Source organism: Aythya ferina, assembly GCF_964211825.1.
Source record: "Aythya ferina genome assembly, chromosome: 3".
NCBI classification, from domain to species: domain Eukaryota; kingdom Metazoa; phylum Chordata; class Aves; order Anseriformes; family Anatidae; genus Aythya; species Aythya ferina.
In genome coordinates, this window is record NC_140298.1 from 110770972 (window position 1) to 110786495 (window position 15524).

At 36.7% G+C, this 15524-nt stretch overlaps 1 protein-coding gene across 1 annotated transcript in view; it reads left to right on the forward strand.

Moving 5' to 3' along the window:
• TDRD15 (tudor domain containing 15) overlaps positions 1-12314 on the forward strand; it is a 135203-nt gene extending 122889 nt beyond the window's left edge. The window contains exon 5 of the transcript XR_014691367.1: positions 12206-12314. The gene's annotated coding sequence lies outside the window, so the exon portion shown is untranslated. The remainder of the gene's footprint in view (positions 1-12205) is intronic.
• Positions 12315-15524: the final 3210 nt, after the last annotated feature.

A 15524-nucleotide genomic window follows, 5' to 3' on the forward strand; every position in this document is an offset into this window, starting at 1 on the left:
CTGTAATGCAAAAAGGATGAACTCATGCAACTCTAACTATCCTTTTGATGTCTATTAAAATCGTTCCCAGTGAGTCTGTCTCAGCAGCAGACAAATGAACACTCCCATGTAAATCCCCTCCTGTCTGATAGGTAGGCATTTGCAAGCCAAAAAAGAATCCTCCTTCTTACTTCTCAAAAGTATGCTCTGCCTTTCAGATAATACGTACTTTCCCAACCTTGTCAGGTGAGGCAGTGCTTGAAAGCTTTTTAGCACTTACCCTTTTGTATAACTAGTTATCTCTGTAGGAGAGTTTGCAGCAGTCTTTAACCCCTTTGTATTCTCCTTATATCTCAGAGATGTCTCATGCAAGCTAATAAATTCTGTTAAGTCTCTCCTTTTTCCACAACATTAGTCTCCCATTAACTAGTAATGAGCCTTGGTAGATTCCTTGTGAGGATCTGAGAAACCACATTAATTCCTTAAAACAACTTTAACAATAGTGATCCTATTAGCAGAGAGTTTAGGAATGTCTGGTACATGCAATTAGCCTTAACACTTGGTGGCCTACATTCATTTTGCCCTGAAATTCCTGAAGCTCTAGAAGGATGCTGCTAAACTCTCTATGAATGCTGTCATATGTAGTAAACTGGAGTTGTGCTGCTAAATTCATGATTTTTCATGGTAATTTCTTAAACTGAATTATTTTTGTAGAGAAGTCATCAAATACAAAGTTTATATAGGTTTCTGCATGCTTTTAAACACATGAAATGACAGCTAGTTCTTTATTGTGATGAATTTTTATTTATTTATTTATTTATTTATTTTCAGAAAACATACCAGCATACCAGGCAACATACAGACAATGCTTGCATTGCTAGTCTTGGCTATATGATTTCACTTTGGATTATGTGGGAGTTCACTGCTTCATTTTAGAAGTCTAGAGAAAAATGTATGCCTGTGGAGGTTTATAAAGAGGGTTCTTGTTGCTTAAGGTTAAGTATCTAAATTAGGTGTCCAAAATCGTACTTATCTAGCAGCCTACTGACAGCCGACTTACAGCAGTAGGATAGGGATTGAGGGAGAAAAACTAAATCCTACCAGAAAATATCATTTTTTTCCCCAAAGAAATCTTGTATTTTGTGAACACTTCAGACAAAGTTTGGCTTCCAACTAGGCTCACTTTCACATTCATGTCAAAAAATCAAACCAGTCAAAAAATAAATGGGGAGTCAAAGCTGAAAGTAGATCAGGCTCTTCTAGAGAAAGTATGAGGATTGTGGTCTTGCAGAAGACAACTGTGGATTCTAGACATTTTTCTGTGCATGCCTCTGACATTACAATCTGCACTCAATTTACTTCTGCTGACCTCTGCATTGCTAAAAGGAGAGATGACGCCCATCGATTCAACCCACTCATTTCTGCTTCTTTTCAGCATCAATTCTTCAGTGAATTATTTCCTTCTGCTACAGCAGCTCTTTCAGACTGTCATGGTTTTGTTTTTGTTGAGCTTTTTCTTTTTTTAAGTCTCTTTTCTGAGGCCCATTGTTTTATGCCATTTTTATTTCTGCTTTGTTCCCTTGTGATAGGCATTAAAACCAAAATGTATTTAGCAAAGTTAGTTACATTCATTCTGCCCTTTCACTTTTTAAAAAAACAGCTTTTATTAACATTAAAAAAAAAAAAAAAAAAAAAAAAAAAAACTTTTATAAACTTTATGGGAAAAAAAAAAAAAGAAAAAAAAAAAAAAAGGAAAGAAAACCAACTACCCAACCACTACAACTTGGTGATTTGGTGCCATACTTGGTGACATACAATCTCCTATGTTCCTACATTCTATCTGAATATGCTGAAACCTGATAGCACTAGCTTCAACATCATGAAAACCTCTATGAGTTTTTCTCAAAAGCCATAATTTGAACTGAAATCAGCTCCAAAAGGATCATTGATTGTGAGACTATATGCTTGGATGAAAACAGTTTTTAATCTATATTACAATAATATTTCCAAGTTGCATATATTACAAGAAGAAACAATATGAAGGCCATTACTGAGACAGTGACATGAACAGAGAGCCTAGTACAGCCTAGTACATAAATTATTTAATTATAACAAAAGAATGGCAATAATCTATCTTTTCTCTGAAATGAGGACAAGAAAACAAGAAAGCCGTGGCTGGCAAGTGTAAGTGACACAGCTTAGGTTTTCAAAAGACACTTGAGGAAAGAGGGCTGGTGCAAAGCATCTGTCCCAGTGTGATTAGAGAGGCTAGGTCCTTCTGTGCTGTGTATGCAGCTGAGCACTCATTGTACTGGCTTGTTGGTTTGGCCTTCAGAAGGTTCTGATCATTTGTTCTCTTTAGACACAAGACATGTGAAGGATTTTTTAATTGATTGCCCAAAATCTTTTTTTTTCTTTTTTTTCTTTTTTCCTTTTTTTTTTTTTTTAAAAAAAAGGCATTTGAAAGGGTTTTTAATTGACTGCCTGACATCATTGTTCATTTTTGAAAACTGAACTTCAATTTTTTGCTTGGTCCATTTGAATTTTCTTGGAGAGACTTTGATGCGAAAAATTGCGGCCCCTTTAAAAACTGCAGTCCAATTGAGTAAATGGTGTCTCATAAAAAATTATATTGTAAAAGCACTAACAAGAAAAAAAAATAACATTGAATGCTGCTTTCCACCAACTTGTCTTTTAAATTACCCCATATGTGGAAACAAATGGTGGTAGTTCTAGGGAAATCTGAGCAATAATAAATATTATTTTAAATATAATATATAATATATGTCAGTTTTCCCACATTAGTTTCTGAAATTTTAACCTATATTTTGGACATTTTATCTTAGAATAGATGGATGTTCCATGCTAGAAAATGAGACTTTGTGTCAGCTTTCTAAGGAGAGAAACAATTCCAGTTAGTGAGCTGGGCTGTTATTTGATTATTAAACTTCATTTGTTCCACAGAATGGCCATCTTAGTTACCAGGTTGTGAGCCCCTTTTACATTCAAAAACACAGTAGCCTCCCTAGGCATATGTGACCTGGACATAAAGGTAGTATAACTAGGATGCAAATATGAATATTCCCCTTTACAGAGATGCTTAGGAATTTTTACTTGGGAAAAAATGTGCACATAGAGCAAGACTGCTTCTGGATTCATTTTCTGTGGATGTTCATCTCTCTCAGTAACATAATATCTAGTTTTAGCCAGGAGGTGGCTTTAAATACCATCTTGTTGTGATCTCATGTAAAATGGTCCTTACATATTGAAGAAACATCAGCACAAACTGTTGCTAATTTTGTTAATAATTAATTGTGCAGCATAGCTTTGTTGACGTGACATGGATAGGGGTCAACTAAATAGATTTGTCTTGGGTTAATAGAAGTTTTCCATATCCTCTATTTCTGGTGCTTAAAATATTCCTTGCCAACCTTAAGTTCACGAATCAGTGCATAAAATCCTCGTGACCAGCTAGCCATTCTTTAACGAAGGCTGCCACCATCCTTTGTATTCCTCTGCTGTGAAACTTTCCTTGTTGGTAGGAGGCCTGTGAAATGCTTGGAAACAATTTTATGAATAAAAGTATTTCAAGTGCTAAAACTCATTTTGTATAAATTAAAATAATGTCTTTTGGACTTTCCATAAAACTATATGCTCTACTCATCCCTGGAGTGGATTTCTTTTACTATTATTACTGTGATGACACATAATTAAGTCAGATTACATTTTTATAGAGAGAGGAGAATAACTAAGACACAGTTTTAAATTATTCATCAATAAGTTTCACAAAAAAAAAGCAAAAAGATAAAAATTTAAAATGTGCTCTCTGTTGTTTTTTTTTTTTTTCTTCCTAAAACTAGATAATTTTATAATGGTATATTGAACAAATAAGTCTCTCTCTTCCTCCCCATGAGAGAACAAGAGACTTCATTTAACGCCACATGTGTTATTGTGCTTATCTGCTGATTACCATATTACTTTGATTTGTATGGTAGATTGTAAACTCTTGTAGGATTATGGAAAGATTTCTTTCCCCAGGCTGAAGCAGTGAGATTTTCAGCATCATGAAGCCAGAGATGAGTAGGAAAGAAGCAGACTGGTTATTATATCTCTATGTATTTTTTTACCCACTGGTTCGTCTCATTTTTATCACTGCAAAGTCAGCATGAAAGCTGGCTAAGTTAATACACCTCCCCGACATTGTCACACCACTAAGTTTTAATGCCTCTCCATATCCTCAATATGCTTAGTGAAAATGTGAATTGCTGAAATGGGGTAGCTCTAAGGAAGGGCAGGAGTCAATAGGCTATGATTCAACTGGTTAAAATACTCCTTTTCATTTCAAATTGGTATTATATGATGAAGGAAAAGGCTGATTTTCTAAACAGGGCTTCTTTTTGTATGATTCTTTTTGACTTTGGATTGGTTTATCCAACTACAAGACAATTTACTTGACATATTAAGCTAAGATTAAAATAAAAAAAAAAAAAAGGAAAAAGAAAAAAAAAGGAAGCTTAGACCAGAAAATGAGTGTGAGTATCCTATAAAGCTAGAATTGCTAAAATTCCAAAACAGCACCTGGAATCCTGAATGTAGTTTTTGCCAGCTGTGTCCAAGACTGATAGAAGTTATCAAGGAAAGCATAATGGTAGGTGAGAAGATGGAAGCAAAATATAGGGAGAGATTTGCAGTTTTCACTTTGCAAAAAGATTGTCAGTACAGACAGAGAGGCTCTTGTTAGGATTTGTAAAGTTCATCACATTTATAAATTATTTGGAATAACAGGTGGATAATGAGGTGACAAACTTTGCTGATACTACAGAATTCTTCAAGGTGACAAAATAAAACTGACAACAAAAGTGTAAGTAGATGTTGTGATTTTGAGTGATTGGAGGTACAATGAGAGACAAAATTCAGTGCTGATAAATGAAAAGTAATAGATGCAAGTAAGCACAGTCTTAACAATTTGTACATTGCCATAGATTCATAAATGAGGTATTGATATTTTGGAAAGACATCTTAGAGCTGTAGTTACCTCTTTACAAGGTGCTCAGTGAAAGGTGAAGACAGCACAAACAACAAAGAAAGCATCAAAAACAGAATGGTAGACATAATTTTTCCTCTGTATAAAGCCAGGATCACCTCGTGTCCTGAATACTCTACGCAGTTTTGTCCAGCCTTTTCCAACAGAACAAATTGTTGAAACAAAGAAGATCAACAAAGATCAAAGGCATTATGAAGACACCTTTGTGAAGATCAGTTAGGCTAGGATTATGGATCTTTGGGGAGAAAAAAAAAAGACCGAGGAACAAAATTATATAAGATAATAAATAGCACAGAGAAGATGAACTGCTTTGTTTACTGTTGACCATGTTTGAAGAAATAGGGACCATCTGATGAAATTGTCGTGCTACTAGTCTAAGGGAAATGTAAGGAAGTGCTTTTCTCATGCATTTCAGCTCTGGAACTCACTGTCAGATTATTGTAGTGCCCAAAGAATAAATTAGATTTCAAAAAAGTTAGGAAAGTTAGCTAGAAGAAAAGACCATTATTATCCTCTACAATATTTCTATATTTTTATTCATATACAGGAGGAATATTTATTATGCTTCTTCCTTAAAGTCATAAAAGATGACTTCCACAATACTGAAGCTTGTTTGCTGAATCTGATGTACTCAGTTTTATCCACTATGACATTTCCATTGTTACAGAAATGAACCCAGTCCACAGAGGATCTACTATGACATTCAAAAGGAATTTTCATGAAATAAGAAAAAAGACTCTTGGAATAAACCTCATTTGAAATAAGAAGGGAAATGATATTTTTCCCAATATTTGTTAATTAATCAGAGGATAAACACTTGGAAAGGAAAACCTATTTTTCATATAGGACAATTGAGATGTGTTCTGGGATGTCTTGAAGAAATAGTTTTGTATGGGATCACTTATGCCAGATTTGCATCCAAACACTGCATCTTATCTAGTATTAAAGCTGTCCAGAAGCATGGAATAATCCAGCTGTGAGCATCTATTTGCCTTTTTCTTTCTATATCTGCAGTTAATTATTGGCAATTAAAATATTTGTGGAGATATTTTAGAAGTAGATGTGAACAATTATACCAGTTAGGAACAGGTCAGTACAGTCCCTTATCTGGTTGGCTCGATGGAGATAAATGTTACTTAAAAGAGCTTTTCGTCTACCCACCAGTGAGAAACAGATTAGCAAGGCTGATAGCTGCTTGTTAAGTTGTAGCAGGTGGAAAGACTGAAAATAATTTTAAATGACTTCCCTTCTCCCTCTTCATGTGGGGATAACTGTGGAACCACTGGAGCAGCAAGAAAGATTTTTTCTTGTCTTGGAAAGTGTAAAGGTACCCAAAGGTATCAGATATGAAATACAGGAGTGTTGCCAGAACACTGTACAAATTATTGAAATGAGAAGTTGGAGAGAGGCTTAAGGATGCATCTGAGGGAGGTGAGGTCTTGAGAGAGACATAGTGATTTTGTTCTGTCATTTTGGCCTCAGCCTGAATCCTGCATGGAACATCAGGTTGTCTTTCCTTAGGAGTGAGCCTGGAATACAAGGATGAGACAATCTGGCATGCCCTGAGGTGGCCTGGAGCACTGGCCTTCTTCCCAAGGACTGCCAGAGCTACTGTGCTGAAATTCAAACTTTTTATGGACTAGTGATTTTCCTGTGTTACTGCCAGAAATTTTAAGCACTCTAGATATTCTGGCTGCAAGTCAAGTTTTCTATGTAAATGTAAGTAATGTCTCTGCTCAAGTATTCCTTACCCCACAGGGTTAAAAGAATAAGTGTATCAAAATTTGAGGTGTTCTGGTACCATGGTAATAGAGTCATGTCAAACATGGAACCATGTAAAGTGTAAAATTTGTTAGAGGTATAGAGCTAAGTCAAGCTGAAACATACAAATGCAAATTGTGATCTGAACTCTCTCCCAGGAGCAAGAGCTTTGGGTCAGATGTTACTGTTCAAGACTGTTTCCAAGTGAGGGACTGTGCCTTTTTATAACACAAGCCTTGTTACACTTTGATTTCTTCCTCTTTCTTGGTCTGAATTATGCTACTTTTGTTGATATGAATTCATGGCCACTAGCCAATGACCATAAAAGCCTTTCTACACCACATATTGACTTGAAAGATTTAGGTCCCCAGAATAAAAGGGTGACACTTTATCCACTCAGCCAGACCAGACCCTTGATTTTACATTGCTGTTTTCTCTCTGAGTTTCAGAAGACCTTTTAATATTTCAGAACCATACCAGTGCTTTCATAAACTTTCCAAAGGGTGAACAGTGGTAGTTGTATTCCAGCTGCTGCTGAATCTGCTGTGTTTGTTCAGCCCTGAAATGATCTTTTAAGATGTGAAAATAAAATGTTTCACTAGTACTGAGCCATAAACACAAAACTGACCGGGGATGCTATCCACCCAACAAAAAACTACCTCTTATGTATTAGAATATTTTTTTCTAGCTTTCTGCATGTAGACCTGATTATGATTTAACCTGATTCTTTTTCTTTCTTTTTTTTTTTTTTTTTTTTTTTTTTTTCTCCAAGCAGAACGGGTAAAATAATATTCATAAAATTACTTCTAAATTTTTTTGAGAAGATAATGGCTATTACTTTGCCCTTAAACACACTATGAATCTATTGCAAAGACTTACAGGAAACAAAGACAATCTTTTTCTCATAGAAAGCAAGCAAGCCATATTTGCTTGTTACAGAAATATTCCTCTGAATGATCTAAGTATTTTGACTCTAGTCACAGAGCTGGTTAAATCTAAGATTGCAAGCTGATCTTCTGATTACTATTGTACATTTTTCTTCATTTTACATTATTTATTTGACTGTGTGAAAAGCATACTTCTACGTATGCTGTACTACTTTCATATTTTCTTCATAATGCAAACAAATGAGATGTCAGTACAGGGGGCTCTCAAACTCAAGTCCTTATACGCGTTTAATGCTAATATCACTCCATATCAACAATATGAGCTCTTAGCAAAAATCATACAACTCTAAAAATATTTTTTCAATCTCTTTCCCTTTACCAAGCAATTAGGAGGAGAGGAAATCAAACAAACAAAAACCCACACCACAACAAAACAAAACCAGTAACAGTAGAAATGAAGATGACTGAGGTACCCAACATGTTTTTTGCCTCAGACTACCCATGCCTCTCATTTCCCTGAACCTATAGATGAGGGTTGGGGGAGCAAAGTCCCTCCCACTGTAAGCAAAGAGCAGGGCCAAGACCACCTGATGAAACAGAACAGGTACAAGTCTTTGGGGTCTGATGACATGCATCCCATGGTCCTGAAGGAATTGGCTGATGAAGCTGACAAGCCTCGTCATATTTGAAAAGTCCTGGAAGTCAGGCAAAGTCTCTGGTGACTGGAAAAAGGGAAACATCACTCCCATTTTTAAAAAGGGTAGAAAGGAAGACCCAGGGGACAACAGGCCAATGAGCTTCACCTCTGTGCCTGTCAAGACCATGGAACAAATCTTCCTGCAAGCAATGAAGGACAAGGAGATGATCCATGACAGCCAGCATGTATTCATCAAGGGTAAATCATGCCTGACCAATTTGGTGTCCTTCTATGATGGAGTGACTGCATCAGTTGGCAAGGGAAGACCAACTGATATAATCTACTTGGACTTCTTTGCAATGGTCCCACGTGACATCCTGTTCTCCAAATTGGAGAGAAATGGATTTTATGGGTAGACTTTGGTGGAGAAAGAATTGGTTGGATGGTGTCCTGGTTTCAGCTAGGATAGAGTTAATTTTCCTCCCAGTGGCTGGTAGGGTGCTGTGTTTTGGATTAGGATGAGAAGAATGTTGATAACATGCTGATGTTTTAATCATTGCAGAGCAGTGCTTACACCAAGCCAAGAACTTTCCATCTTCTTGCTCTGTCCCACCAGCAGCCAGGCTGGGGGTGCAGCAGGAGCTGGGAGGGAACAGACCTGGGGCAGCTGACCCAAACTGGCCAAAGGGGTATTCCATACCATCTGACATCATGATGAACTATATATAGGAGGTGTGGTTCCCCATTGAGAAATCAAACCCCAGTCTCCCACGTGACAGGCGGGGATACTCACCACTATACTAACTTGGAGGGAGGTCAGGCTGAACTGGGTAAATCAGTCTGTACATGGCATCGTTAAGAACTGTTTGTCAAAGTGAAAATGGTAGAATAAGATTTAGAAGGTGGAATGAATCAAAATGAAGATTCTGAGAAAGGACTAGGATAGGGATTGTGGCGATGGATTGGGAGGGGTGAATGTTCATGTGAGGAATTTGGGACAAGGTAAATGAGAAGGGTTAAAAGAAATAGCTTTAAGTGTGTTGATAAAGAAAAGGATGTTTAGGCTGGGAGGATTATGGATCTTCAGGGTCCTAAAGACTTTGTAACAGGAAGGCTTGAGAGGTATCCTGAGGTGGTTGCAGAATAGCTGGGTATAAATAAGTTAATTTTACACTTCAGTCAGCAAAAAGCGTAAAATTGTAAAATACATAGTACTCATGTTTCAAGGCTGGATACTGTCCATACTGCCAAATTCTTTCACAATGCAAAATGATGTAGACATATGAAAATTACCTTGACCAAAGTCATAAGTGCCTCTAAACAGTTTTAAAGCCTGAATAGCATCGATGTTTGAAATCTAGTGACCCAGGCCATGCCCTCTCAGCTTAGTACATTAACATAGCTGTAGACCATAGAAAACTTGTATCTTTAATTTTTGTCAGAAGTCCATAGTCTACCAGGACTTTAATGTTGTCTGAATGTTCTTAGTTAAGATGTAAAGCCTCTTCTGGGGGCTTTGGCAATGTTTCTAAAAGTCTGTCTTACTATCACTTATTACTATCCCTGTCACTTATTTTGTACTGAGTGGGTATAAATCCTATTCTGGGTTCCACAGCAAGCTCATAGGTCAAAATTGTGTTTAAAATGTGCTGAAGTGTTAACTGGTCCTATCATGCCTTCTGTCAACATTTAAGAAGTTGCTTAGGTCTTGACTTCTGTGGGAGTACTGAAAAAATCATCTTGAATAGCTCTTCTCTTATCAAAGATCTCCCCTCATTGGCAAATGGCACCATAACCCAAGAGAAATGTGTGACAGACATGCTATTTCTGTGGGGATTATCTGAGTCTTCAGAGTCAGTAGCAATTCTAAATATTGTATATAGTAGCTTAATTTATTGCTGAAACTAATTCCGTGCCAGAGAAAGCAAGCTTTATTTATTTATTTCTCCAGAGCTTTCTGGAATTAACATATGTTTTCTTTGAATGATAGAAAAGTTTCATATCTATAGATGCAGAAAGAAATTTTGTCCATCACAGTATGTCAAGGAATTGTAGACTCATGAAATGGCCTGGGTTGAAAAGGACCTTAAAGATCATCTAGTTTCAACCCCCCTGCTCTGGGCAAAGTTGCCAGCCACTAGAGCAGGCTGCCCAGAGCCATAATCAGCCTGGATAGGAAGAAGAGTATTATTAGGTGTGGCTTTATTTATATGCTTGTTGGGAAAATTGTATTGCAAGTTTCAAAGCTATTTTTACTGCAAGAAGCAGAGCTAGAAGAGTGGTACATGCATAGTTTTGATGTTATCCATATTTCATTTGATAATAGTTACTTCACCTGCTCTTTTTAATGACCAGTTCATGGTGGGAGCCCACCCAAGCAATTAGTCTTATTAGGCTATAGAAAAACACAGAAAGCATCAATACTTTCTGATTTTTCATGTGACTGTTCTCCAGTAGTTTGAAAGGTCTTCTCATTTCCATACACCTCCATGTCCAAATGCAATTACATAGAATAGGTCTGGAAGCAGTCATAGTCTTATCCTGATAACATCAACTCAGCATTTGCCAAGTACATGTTAGGCAGTGATAGACGCTAAAGAATTTCTGTTCCACTTCCCCTGTAATATCAATCTCTGTTCCCCAGTAATACCAATCTGTGTGAGGTATCCTCCTATGACTAAGTCACATTTGGTAGCTGTTCAGCATTACCTTCCCTTTGTATTTTGAGTTGTCATTCACATCTGCTGCATCACATACAAGAACAACACTAGATGAGATGATTTATTAATGGTATGAGCAGTGATGTTGTGTTGTACTTTATCCAGTTAAGCTTTGCCTGATCCATACTTGCCCGTGTAGCACTTTCTGAGACAAAATTGAATGCATGACCGTGGATAGTTTCTGAGCCTTGTGTGATCCAGAACATACTGCCCCGCAGGGCTGTCCAATCCACACTATTGTACAGGTAATTTGACAGTTCTCCAACCAAGAGCTTTTAATATCAATTTTCCCAAGAATCAATTTAGAGTATCTAATATTAGACAAGGATGCTGCTGTATGTGGATAAGACATGATAAGACATGTCTGCATGGAAGGTTCATTACTGTTAATAGAGTTTCCCTGAAAAGTGTGTGATCAGGAATCTCCATTGAAATGTATGTCGTAGCTACAACTTCCAAAGTGCAAGAAAGTTGTGTTATTCTGTATTCCTGTCCCTCAGCATGCTCAAAGGGACATCTTACTGATCAAATTCTTTCCATGGATCCATTTGACCTGCCAGTTTTCTCTGATGATGGACAGCATCTGGTGGAGGATATACACAACCCAGACAGCATAATGTTTCTTCCTATACAATCAACCTGAGTGGCTTCTGCTCTTACAAAGAACAAAAGTAGGAGTGGATAGGTGGCAGCTATATTTAGAGGCTCACAGACCTGCTTTCCCAGTAGTTGTATCTGTTGTTGGTAGAAAAACCTGTTTTAGCAATCTGGTGGTTGGTCAGACAGAGGTTCTACTGAGATCTACTTCATTATGAAGAGGGATAAAAGTTCACTTAGTATCAGAGGAATGCTGGTGTTATGTTCCTAGACCATTATTTTAAAAGTATTTGAACACCTGAAGACAATGATGGGTGTGAGGGTAGGTTTTAAAGAGCTCTTGCAGATACCTTAAATAGTGTTCCAAAGTCCTTTTTTTGGGAGTATTATGTGAAGTTCATCACTGGATACTCAAGCTTATCTTCTGTATTCATTATCTATTATTATCCATAGATATTCCTGATGATTTTGAACCAGTAAGAGAAACATACTTGACAAAAAAAAAAAAAAAAATCTTCTAAGGAAAAGCTCTGTCCTGACTGTTTTTCTGTTATAAAGAAATTTCATATAAACTTCACAGTGAAGCTCTTGGAAATCCTACTGAGAGACTGGAAATCATCTCCTAATGGAGCTTACAAAAGAACAGATACTACAGGGATTTTATTTTCTGATGATGAATAAGAGGTAAGAAATCTTAAAACACCAGTAGTACATTTTCTAGCAGAAGCAGTAAAAGAAAGGCAGTTACCAGAAAGTCTTATGATTCTGCTGTATATTCGATCTTTTATTAGCCTATAACACTCAGGACAGCATGTTAATTAGTGCTTGGTCTCAGAGGATACTGGTTAAACCTAAAAACCTACAGGAAACTGTTATATTTAGATGCATTGATAGCTTCTGTAAAAAGAAAAAAAAAATCCCCAAAATACAGATGAACATTATCACATGTTTTCTTAGAGATTTGTCGGCAAAGTTAGCTTTCATGCTAGCCAGCTGGGGTCTTGGGTTTCTATATGAAAAGAATAGCTCAGCTATGTCTTGAGGCTAATACTGAAAAGGTCATGAGATTCTTTTTCATGAAAGGAATGAAAGTAAGCTGAAAAGTACAGGAAAACATAATGTTCACGATAAATGATAGAACTGATTTAGTTCTATGCATTTCTCTGTGTATAGAAAATGACATTGAAATACATTTGTATTTAGATTTAGGGAGCAACTTACTTTCTGCCTGTTCACCAGTTTATTATTTATTTCTAATCCTTATTATTTTAAAATGCCATAGCGCCCAAAATATGCTAGACCATTTCTAAACACAATCACATAATGGATTTTTTCTATGATGAGCAAAGCAGTCATTTGAAGTTCATTCACTGAGACCCTTTGGCCTTTAGAGCATTTAGTGAAGGGTTTGTTTTGTTTATTTTACAGTTCAGTGGAATGGAAAACAATTTTTCTTAAGCATTACTGGAGGCCATCAAACAGCGAGAAGGAATAATTTGTCTGCTGCTGCATGTTCAGCGGAATTTAAAGGTATCTATAAAAAAAACCAGGTGTAGTGATAAACCTAGATTTCCCCCCCTTTTTTTTGAAAAAGTGTAATTATACTCATCAGACATAATGATCTGTTATTTTCCCCATCCTGCTATTGCTCAGAGTGTAATGAGAAAAGTTTGCCAATGCTGGGTGGGTTTGATTATTCCCCATTTCTTCCTGTTTTTTCTTACCAAAAAGAAAATAGAAAACCACACTCACACACAAATAAAAACAAATTAAATTGTTTACTTATTCACGAAGTGTGATTTAGATGTGCAGTTCATACATGGAAATAAAGTAATTGAAAATATACTTTTCTCTGCCTGTTGCCATAGAACTATTTAGATTCAGCTTTTGATTATTTGGAGAGGCGATAGGAGGTCCTGTTTTTCATTCCTTGCTTTTGTGTTTTTCAAAAACTAATTTTCATGAGACATTATAAATATTATTAAGTGGAGGCAGGAAAAAGATAAATAAATCTGCTTTGAACAATAATGAAGCAAACTGAGAAATCAAGTGATTGATGATACAGTCATTAATTCATGCAAGTTTAAAACCTGGAACCTAAACTCCTGTTGAAGTCAACAACAAAGTTTACATTCACAGCAACTGAGAATCACAGCTTCTTCTTGGGAAGACACTATGGTGAAGTTATTCTGATTTTACAACCATGCAGCCACAAGCTGCATCTAAATTCAAGTCGCATTAAAAATAACAGTCTTCAGAAGCTCTTTATAAAGGTGAACTTTTGTCTGCCTCTGATACAATGCATGGAAGTAAAAGGTATTTGACCTTTAAGTAGGTTTGGAAAAGGATTTTGGAAAACATCAAAGCTCATTTTCAAGTTGAGTTTGGCTCATAAACAATGCAGTCCCACTGAATATTGGTAGGACACAATATTCAGATATTCCTTTTAAATGTGAATGACTCAGACAAAGTGAATTAGGATCTACAACCCCTTTACTAGCTAATAATATGTAGACATCAAAGAAGGGCAGCTTGATGCTTATCCTGAATGCTCAGACAGACCAAGATCCTGACAAGCTGAACAGATGACGTTCTTTGGAAAACAGTGATATTCTTCTTCATTATATTAGGCATGAAATAGTTTCTGTGAAGGCAAACCAGTAGACTGAAACCCACTTCACTCTTTTCAGAAGGGATATCTTAACCATGCCAGTTTTGCGTAAGTATGCTGGGGCTACCAGCCGTGTTTACCCCTTCCTAACTCCTTGTTAGAACTGGAAAGCTTCAGTGTCAAGCTTCCTCTTGTTTGCACTTCTCCGCCTCAAGACTCTCTCTTTTCTGCCTAATCATTGACCAGCTCCCCCAGGCACCTTTTACAAACTGCACCCCTCAGGCTTTTATTGCCAACTCTTAAATTCTTACTGAATTCTCAGTGAGTTGGGTGTTAGAAAGGCTCTGTGTTTTGACCCAGGTTGTATTCAAACCTCTTGCCTACTAATGTGTTTCATAGTTCATGACACTTGCCAGCAGTCTGGGGTAACGTTGATCGTGAAAGGCTCCACTGACAAAGCTACTACAGTAAGACTAGGATCAGGATTTACTTCAGTTTATTTTTTTTTTTTTAAGATAAAGGCAAATATAAACATTGCTACTGTGCATGTTACATTTTAGATGACATTGGCTGTCTTTTGATTAGAGACAATAAATTTTGTCCAGTGGAAGATTTCAAGACATGGATAGAAATGTAATAAACATTCAGTTACTCGTAATAGTTAAATGCCTTGAATATGTATTTGCAACATTGAGAAAAAGAAAAACTCAAAACACCCAGTTCATTTCTGCTATAATACACATAGTGTTTTTCCATTTGTTTATTTTTGTGTTGAAGACAGGTGCTTTTAACAATGCATAAAGTGACATTTTCAGGCTCTGGATCTCATTCCCTGCAGCATTAACTGCCTGTGACTATTCAAAGGTGACTTTGTATAGGCTGAGGTTAGCTTTCTGCTACTCCCTAGTCCAATATTTCCTATTTAATGCCATCATTTTCTTTCCCTTGGATTCTTATTTTCTATTTTAAATGGTTATAATGCCTTTTATTTTCTCTTTTCTGAGTTTGGACTGGAGTTAACTAGAGTTTTCTGGTGCTTCTAGAGCTTTTTAACAGATCAGTTAGACACCTGGCCTTCATGTCGGAAGGTCATTCTCAGTGAGACTAATCTAGCCTTCTTTAAGGTACCTATAATGGAATAGTCAAACTTCAAAATGCTGCTGTAGAGTCTCTCCATAGCTAATCAGAGACATAAGCATCTCCAAAGGGCAATTCATGTAACCTGTCACATGCGTCTCTCTCTGGATGAAAACAATTGTCTTCTGGAGATGCCAGTTTCACTCTATTG